The sequence below is a fragment of the Frieseomelitta varia genome, unplaced genomic scaffold (assembly GCF_011392965.1).
Source record: "Frieseomelitta varia isolate USP_RPSP 00005682 unplaced genomic scaffold, Fvar_1.2 scaffold_428, whole genome shotgun sequence".
In the NCBI taxonomy this organism is placed as follows: Eukaryota; Metazoa; Arthropoda; class Insecta; order Hymenoptera; family Apidae; genus Frieseomelitta; species Frieseomelitta varia.
In genome coordinates this window covers 957,561-966,869 of record NW_025110177.1, presented here as the reverse complement: position 1 = coordinate 966,869, position 9,309 = coordinate 957,561, and the positions used below count along the sequence as shown (strand labels likewise).

Below are 9,309 nucleotides of genomic sequence, written 5' to 3'. Positions count from 1 at the left end.
TTTTCCATTCATTTACAACCATCGACCAAATTTCAACTCTACGAAATTCACTGACAAAAAAAAATACAAAAAAAAAAAAAAAAAAAAAAAGAAAAAAGAAAAAAAAAAAAAAAAAAGAATCAGCCGGAAGAAGAAATTTGAACGGAGGAGGACAGCCCACATTGACGCGATCGTTTCGCTCGAATGCTGACGCGGGTCTCAGCCGCGAGCAACGATCACGAAATCGCTTCGCCTCGGCTGGCACGAGGCGTAACGACAGCGTCCAACGATGGACCATCCTCTGCAAGAGAGACAGAGAGGAGAGCATCGTCGTCGTTACCATTGTCGCTTTTCTCCCTTACCTCGCCCCCCTCGTTGTTTGTCGTTCGATCGGCCACAGATTGGCGCGTCCCTGACTCGAATACGGAGGGAACGAATCTCTTCACCAAGTACCTGTACACTATCCCGGGTGGACTTTGCCTTCGGCCAGGTCCTCCCCCCCCCCCCCCTCCCCTCTTTATTATTGTAATATATAGAACGAGAGAACGAAAACCGACGCGACTCGAGGAAACGCAGGACTAAGTCTCATCTCGCCTCAGCGATAGGATCCTATCTTGACATATCAGTTACACGGTAACAAGCGGCCAAGGCCGTAATATTCCGACGATCCCGGAGGATCTTCTACGCAGCCAGCTGACCCTCGGTCGATCCACGAAGAGATCGATGCCCCGTTTCTTCGATCGGAGCATTCTCGTACTGGCTACATTCTGGCTGGGTCTTGTCGTACAGGCCCAATTGGTTAATTCTAAAGTGGAGAGAAAGAAAGAAGATATTGAGGTTGGAGAGGGTCAGGGGCTAGATGCCGATTGGAAGATACTAGAGAGCACTAGTCGTCGCGCTTTCCACGTTCATCCTTGGTTCTCCGAAATGATCACAACCTCGACAGCTACCTAATATCTTCTAGGACTAAGCCTATCCCTAATAAGTAAGACTTCGTAACTACTCGCTCGCTGACTAGAGCTCGTAGAGGATGTGAGAGACGAAAAAAACGTGGCAGGTGGCGCCACCGAGCGGATGAATGGTGAATTTTAACCCACAGAATGTTGATTTTGTTAATAGAAGGCTGGCCTTTCTTTGAGTTTGTCTTAAAAAAAAAAAAAGGATTAACGCAGTAGTAGGTACACGCGATACGTCGAAGCTTTTTTTTTCCCCGTTTCTTTCTCGCGTTCATACATGCACACATACATACGAACACACCTACATGCATACACCTACACACACGAGACACGCGATCGTTTTTAACCAAAGAGTATTGTTAGTCACTTGGTCGTTCGCGAAGCGAACTTTTCTTCTTCGTAAACGCGAGAATAAGAGAGATTGTGAACAAACAGCGAGAAATCATCGCGCGTCTTGGCTTCTAGCGATGGTAGATTTACTTAGGGGATTTAAACGAGGTGGAGAATTAAATTAGTTAGGATCTTGCAGCTCGATGTGTTTACGAAACCGAGACTAAGAGTCGAAAAAAAAAGAGAAAAAATAGGAAAAAAAATGAAAAATTTAAAAAAAAAGTCGAGACGAAATGAAGTAAAACGAAGTACTCTCTCGCTTGTATGTCTGTGAATCGCTCAAAGATCCACGCTCGAGCTCAAGTCGAATGGTCGTCTCGTTGGTCGAGCGTCGATCCTTTTCGCTCTCTTTCTCGAAGCATCGCGATCCATCATCGAAATTCAACCAGATACGTACACACAGATATATGTATATATACCTACCATATATATGTATATTTTATAAAAATCCTTTTCGAGCCTTGCGTTTTCTACGATGCATTTATTTCTTTCCTTTTTTTGATATCACATCTGACTGAATAACAAGGAAACAGGGAAAAAAGAAAAAAAAAAAAAAACAAAACAAGATGTTACTGAATCGATGAACCGACGAGGAAAGTGATCGTGACAACGTTTCGATTTCGCAGCGAGCGTCGAGCTGATCGAGAAAGAGGCGAAACACTCGTATCTGTGTCCGTAGGCAAATGAATCTAGTGAGTGTTTTTGGTGCTGGCCACCAAGCTTAGATCATTAAGAAGTAATTTACGTAAGGCTACGAGTACACGACTAGATATTAAGCTGAGGAATTAACCTATTAAACGAGAAGAATGAAAATTTAAGAAAAAAAAGCCAAAAAAAAAGAAAAAAAAACAGAAATATGCGAATCTTCTTTAGGGCGTAAGCGAAAACCAGGTAATTAATGATAATTAAACGTTTAACCGCGAAGAGAGGACGATGAGAATTAAGAGAAGAGGCGAGCTGTTCCATTTTTCAGATCTGTCGAAGTATGTTCCGCTCGATTTTGAGAATTAAAGAGAAAAAAAAAAAAAAAGAAACAACGCGAAAAGATCGAGAGAATCCGAGCGTGAACGACCGATCGAACGACGGAAACAAACAAACGAAAAAAAAAAAAAAAAAAAAAAAAAAAAGAAAGGAAAGAAAGAAAAAGTTCCAACGAACGTAACACGACACGCAGCCCGTTTTTCACGTCAACGTCAAATTAATTAGTTCGATAACAGGTTGTTTCCATCGAAGACAAGCAGCCAGGCAGAATGGGAAGGGGAGATGGCGGAGAGAGAGAGAGAGGATAAAAGAGCGCTAAAGAACAGATGCGACGCTCGGCCCGAATTACGCTTATAATCGGCGAATGCCGCTCGAATCGAGCCTTGAGCATTAACTACGACGACGAGCTAATCCCCCTCAACTTTTAACGACTCCGTCGCTCTCGCCGCCGTTATTTTCACTCGACCCGCCCCCGCCGGGCCAATGAAAATACCTACCTCGCGGTTGTCGCCGGGCCAATTCCGCGCGCCTCTGCGGCGAAACTCTGTCTGTGCGCGACGATTCCCGGCTTTTAGTCGCCTGTCATCCTCCACCGTCCTTCCCCTCCTTCAGCGAATTAAAAGAACCAGCCTCCACCTCTGTGCCGCGTTCGTCTGTTCGGCGAACAGATCGAAGTACGAAAAATTGGTCACGGTATCGATCGATTTCTTTCTCTTCTTTTCCTTTTCTTTTCTTCTTCTTTTTTTTTTCAGGGATATCGGGGAAAGATTATTCAACGGGAGGGAGTTTAACCTTCTAAGGACAGGGTATTTAAATCGTTCTTCGCTGGTGGACGGATATTTAAATCGCCAGGCGTTTAAGTTTAATTTTACATGTTTTCATATAAGTATGTTGTAGTTCCTACATTTTCAAAGTTAATCAAATCAAACAAAGACTCAAGCTACTCGAAAACAAGAAGAGAGAGAGACCGTCAATATATCGGACATTCGATTATCTCAGATATTATATAGGTGTCGATATATCGGACGTTAGTACTTAGAAGGTTAACCCGTTGCGCTGGCAACTGGTTCGCGGACCATAACGAGCGACCGAACCGTATACAATAATTCGTCGCTTCCTTTTTCATTTAAACTCGTCGGTACGATGTCACCGGATAGAAATTATTAAGAAGTGATAAACTTATCATTTGTTTCGCCTGAGTTACATTTAACACACTTAAAGCATTAATATACTTAAATTACATTTAAATATATTTAAAACTGAGAAAATGTTGCAATTTGGGAAAAAAAATTCTTGACACGGCTGACGGACTTGCTTACGTTATTAATTTAAAGAATGGGAATTTGTTTTATCTATTATAACGAATACTTCAACTTTTGATATTTTGTATCCAAAAGTTTTTTCATAATGACGTGGTCTCAGTCTAAACGTTTATGAGAAACAATACAATTTATAGAATGTTGGTGCATTTTTGGAAAGTCAACAGAACATGTATGATAGGCGAAGATGTATGAGATATTCAAAGTAAAGTGTTTATTACATTGTTTAATAGATGAGATAAATTTCTATCTAAATTACGTTCTTTCATTCAATTGTAATACAAATAAGGTGTCACTAAGTTATCTTATCATATTTACTAGATAATAATTTTGTATCTGTAACAACTTACGTTACAAATTAGAAAAGCAGAAACATTAATTCGCAGACTCAAGTTGAAAATTAAAAACGAAATTCTTCTAATGAAATATTTAATAACATCGTGTAGAAATGTCGGCTTACGAACAAACTCTGGCTCATGCAATAAACGAAAACTATGCGTAACAATAAAATAACAACGAAATAATTACAGAACAACACCGAACTCTTTCTGTCGACTGTTTCTCATTTACACCTCTATCGCCAAATTTAGTTCAACTCTTAGCATTGTGATTTTCTTTTTTATTTTCCCCGCGAAAAATTTCGATCGATGCGTGTTTGTTCGTACTTCATACAAAAATGAGCAAAAAGTTCCCAGTGTAAGAGTCTTTTTATACAAACGAAAAGATACAAATGTCAGAATACATCATTCACAAATAAATGATTATATTCATAACGTTTTCAAACGAAACATTTTCGAATTGAAACGAAACGAGAAATTTTGCGAATTTCGCGGATGAAATATTAGTTTGTAAAAAAAAAAAGGGAACGCACGATGATTTCGATTCGTTCGCCCGTGATACCAAGGACACCGTTGATTTACTTCAATATTTGTTACTTGCGACTAACTGCAATTTATTCGTATATTTTTTTCTTTTGCCTCTAAGAGTCTGTCGAAGATTTTGCTTTCGAGAATCTTCGCGAGAAACCAGCCGAAGAAAAATACATCGGTAAATAGAAAACGCCAGCGGTGAAACTTGCCGTTGCGAGATTCCACGGTGAAACTTCCGAGAGGTTTCCAATAAGATTGTGCAGACGATTGCGGCGTGTAATCGTGGGAGAGGTGAGGGGCAGGCTATGAACGAAGAGGGACACGTGTTAAGGTGTGATTTGAACAGCGAAGACGCGCTAATGCCCCGTCTATTTGTCCTCCGCGCGTCGATTTAGCTTTGATCCACGAGCGTGTCCCGTCACGTTAACTACACGGCTAACACGCCGCTACGCGCCGCTAATTTCACTTCCGGTGCTCGTGCGCGTACACCATCCCGTATGCACATCGATGACGTCTGCCACGAATGAAATTCACGGTCACGTCTCTCGATTTCGTACGTACCACCGTGCATACTATGTACGTTGTTTTGTTCCACGTGAATTCACTCCGCGAGTGAAATTATAAACGCCGATCGTGATGAGGATGGTATATAACGCTCGAGTTTCTTTCTCTCTTTCTTCTTATAATTTATAATGAATAAATAATTTATATAATAGTTATTACAGTATATAGTATATAATAGTATGATAGTTATTACAGTATATGGTATATAATAGTATGATAGTTATTACAGTATATAGTATATGATAGTACGATAGTTATTACAGTATATAGTATATAATAGTATGATAGTTATTACAGTATATAGTATATAATAGTATGATAGTTATTACAGTATATAGTATATAATAGTATGATAGTTATTACAGTATATAGTATATAATAGTAACAGTTATTACAATATATAGTATATAGTATTACAGTATATAGTATATAATAGTATAATAGTTCTTATAGTATATAATAATATAATAGTTACAGTATAATAGTAATTATATAATAGTTATAGTATAACAGGTATTATAGTATATAGTATATAGTATATAATAATATAATAGTTACAGTATAATAGTAATTATATAATAGTTATAGTATAATAGGTATTATAATATATAGTATATAATAGTATAGTAGTTACAGTTATAGTGATATAATAATTTATATAATACTATATATTTATATATAATGAATAATTTATAATGAAATGAGAGTTTTGTTAATTCGTAACTTCGACGAGGAAACGATGGAGGAAAATGCGCGGGAAAGAGAAGAGATTTTTGCATACCACAATTTACTTCCTGATTGAGAGTAAATAAGGAAACAGGAAATAGTTAAATACTTGAATATGCGGCGGTAAAGAAGAACAAAGTACAACTACAATGTGACAATTACAGTAACACACGATTGGAATATAAATAAAAAAATATGAGCAACTACGATATAAACAATTACAAAACACGATTACATTATAGATGTATACGTATTTCATAAAATTTCTTGAATGGTACTGATACCTTTTTTCGACATTAACATCGATTTCTGTATAGACAGAAACATAATTGTAAGAATCATGATTTATATGATTTATATCAATTATATCATATGAATTATATCAAATTATTCCGATCTAAATTATTATAAATCATATAATATTAATATAATATAAATATATAACTATAATGATTTATATGAGAATATTTCGATACGTTTAGTATAAAGAATTATTCTTTAACTTTGTTGAAAGTTCTGAATAAAGAAAATAATTAATTGACAATATTTTATTCATCTTTTCATAAAATGTCATCTTCTTAAAGAATATTATATTAAGCAAACGATATATCTTTTGAGGAATTCACATTTGATAATATTATATTATCAAACGACTGAAGAATACGACAGATTGAAGTTTTCTGAACGAGAGAACATGCGAGCAAGAGTAACGACAATAACTAAAACGAAATCTCGTCGAAAATAACATGTTTATCATGCAAGAGCTGATCGTATCGATAAAAATGGCGGAGGCGAAAGTTGACACGCCCTGTGCAACGCTAGTTCCGTTGTTTCACTTCCGGTACTCGTGCGCGTGCATCATCTCGCAGATGATGAACGAAATTCGCAGTCACGTCTTTTGATTTTGTTCGTCAATGTAAATGTTACGCATGTTGTTTTGCTTCACGTGAATATCGCACAACAATCATAGACGATCGTGCTCGGGATAATATTCAGAAATTTTCTTCCCCCAATTGAATGATCATCGAAGTAAGAGGAAAGAAAATAAACGTGCAAAACATATATTAAACAACGTGAATTTCTACGAAAATTTCACAGTTGCACAAAACTGCAAGCTGCTGAGATTTTTCGATAATGAGCCGCGATAATTTAAAATTTGCAGTCTTTGAATTATCGATACGGAAGGAACAGTTGTTTATACTTTTTGTCGGAAAAATTCTGCGAACGTACGTGTTTCGAATATTATTACAAGAACATGGCATTTTGACGTTGTACTCTAAGGAAATTACAAAAGAAAAGAGCTTTAAACACATTTTTCCTTAAAATTGTGGTATTTTTCAATTATATCATTGTCGCAGCGATGATAACTAAACTACGGATTTTTGATATGAATTTGTATCTTCAAAAATAAAACAAAAAGAAATTGAAAAATTGTTTTACGTATAAAATATTATTGAAAACACTCTTTATACATACGTATCTTGTTATAATTATAAAACATATAATTAAAAAATAAAATAATTACAATTATAAAATAAAATATATAATTTGTTCTATAAATTCTAGCGATGATATACAGAAAGCACACGAATCTTGCAACGAATCTGTTGAAATTTACAATAATTTACACGCTCGTGCAACTATACGAAACCAATATTATGCTATATAGTAGACGAGCATGCTTCTTGTCCATTTTTGGAAGTGGATCGTTTATGAGCCAAGAGGGTTAACGTTTCGCTGATCAAGCGAATCAACCGAAAGATGGGAACATTTCGAAAGTTCTCCTATTTCAGCTCCCCCATGTGAACAACCCTCGTAATTCTCCCTCGGGGGAGGCTGTCCTCGATCTAAGAAAGCCATGGTGAAAACCTTGACCTCTCTCGAACGCTCCTCCCCCTTTCTGCCTACTTTCACCCTGCTATTTGTACTCGTTGGCGTTCGCTCGAATTTCCATGTATCAAATAACCCTTGGGGGGATGACTGCAAGAAAGCACCGGGTGGGGTTGGTAGATGGCTATCAGCGGAACGGGCTCGATCGTCGGCTCGACTAACGAGCGAATCGTCGTGGCTTGAACGTTGTCACGCGACCTTCCTCCCTTACTCCTATCCGCCGTCATTTCCAACTCCTTTTCTTAAACGTATGCATGACTCTCGACCGAGTCGGCCCTGTTAACATATAAATTGCCGCTTAACGGCGAGACAATCAGTTGCCGTGGCAGTCGTGGCGCGAAGGTGACGATGGTCGGTTAAAGAGAAAGGATACTCAAAGACGGCGGGAGGGCGGCGAGTCACGTGACGGACGAAGACGGGCAAAGGAGACGAAGACGAATCGCCGAAGAGGCAGACAGGCATCGAACAAGCAAGAGGAGGGCGGAGGGGGAGTGAGGTAGGATTGAAACGAGCGACAGACAGATAAAGAGGAGGGAGGGGGGTGGGTGGTGGTGAGAGACGAACAACGCGTGGGACAAGCGTCTGGAAGCTGGATAGGACTGGAGGAAGAAGAGAAATAACACGCGCTGGAGGGTAACTCGGGGGGGGGGGGTAGGTGAGCGGATGGTGGAGGGGATTCAATTCAATTTCCTAAGAAACTCTTTAGTGTTTGAGATACAGCCGGCGAAAGGATGCGCGCTAGTCTGAAGAGAACGAACGAAGGAACGAACGAACGGAGACGCGACGGGCTAACGAAGAAGCGACGGCGTGGAGGAGAGGGTGGGTGAAAATGAACCGAAAAGAGACGAACTGCCTTCTCCCTCGTGCGTTCACGGTAACGGGACATAGGTAAAACGGGATAGAATCGTTGGATGTGCGACGAAGGGAGGCGAAAGAGGAAAGAGATAGGTTCAGCGATAGGAAGAAACAAACTGGAGGAGGGGAGGGGGCGAGGGGGGGGGGATCTAGGAAAAGCGCAGAAAGAGGGGTGGTCCCGTAGAGCGCGCGGAGAGCGAGAGCGACGAAGGTTGCGAACCGAGGGCGACGAGGAGCGCGAACAAGCGTGGTTCACTCGCTGGGCGAACGGCGGCGCGAGGATGGAAGTAGGAAGGAAGAAACCCGAAAAGAGAGGCAAAGAGAGGCACTGTTCTTCTTTCTCCTTCTCGACGCTGGCAACCGGAATGGAGTAAGCAAGAGGGGTGCGAGGGAGGGTGACTAACTGACCGAGGGTGCCAGGAGCGCAGGGGAGTAAGGATTCTGTGCGCGGGCGCGAGACTGGCGCAAACTCTTCGTGCAGCATCCCTCGTCAGTTGCAAGTCAGGAACTGTCGCGTCCGCGTGGCGTGCGAGTGGCCGAGATCGTTCGAGAGAGAGAGGGAGAGGGAGAGAGAGAGAGAGAGAGAGAGAGAGGGAGCGCGCGCGCCCGACTCTCTCAGTGCCGCGGTGTATTTTGGTGTGCACGGATTTCGCCGGATTTCTGACCGTAACGCAGCCGACCGTTCGCACCGGAACAGGAACTACCAGCGGGGAGGGCATCGGTCGACCGGGGCCCGATGACATTTGACCGCGTGGCTCGCGTCCCTTGACACTGTTCGCC

At 40.5% G+C, this 9,309-nt stretch overlaps 1 long non-coding RNA gene across 1 annotated transcript; it reads left to right on the top strand.

The window, feature by feature from the left end:
- The first annotated feature begins 60 nt into the window (after positions 1-60).
- On the top strand, positions 61-9,122 carry LOC122531921. Its single transcript, XR_006307420.1, has 2 exons — positions 61-789; positions 9,089-9,122. It is a non-coding gene; the product is annotated as an uncharacterized LOC122531921 (long non-coding RNA).
- Positions 9,123-9,309: the final 187 nt, after the last annotated feature.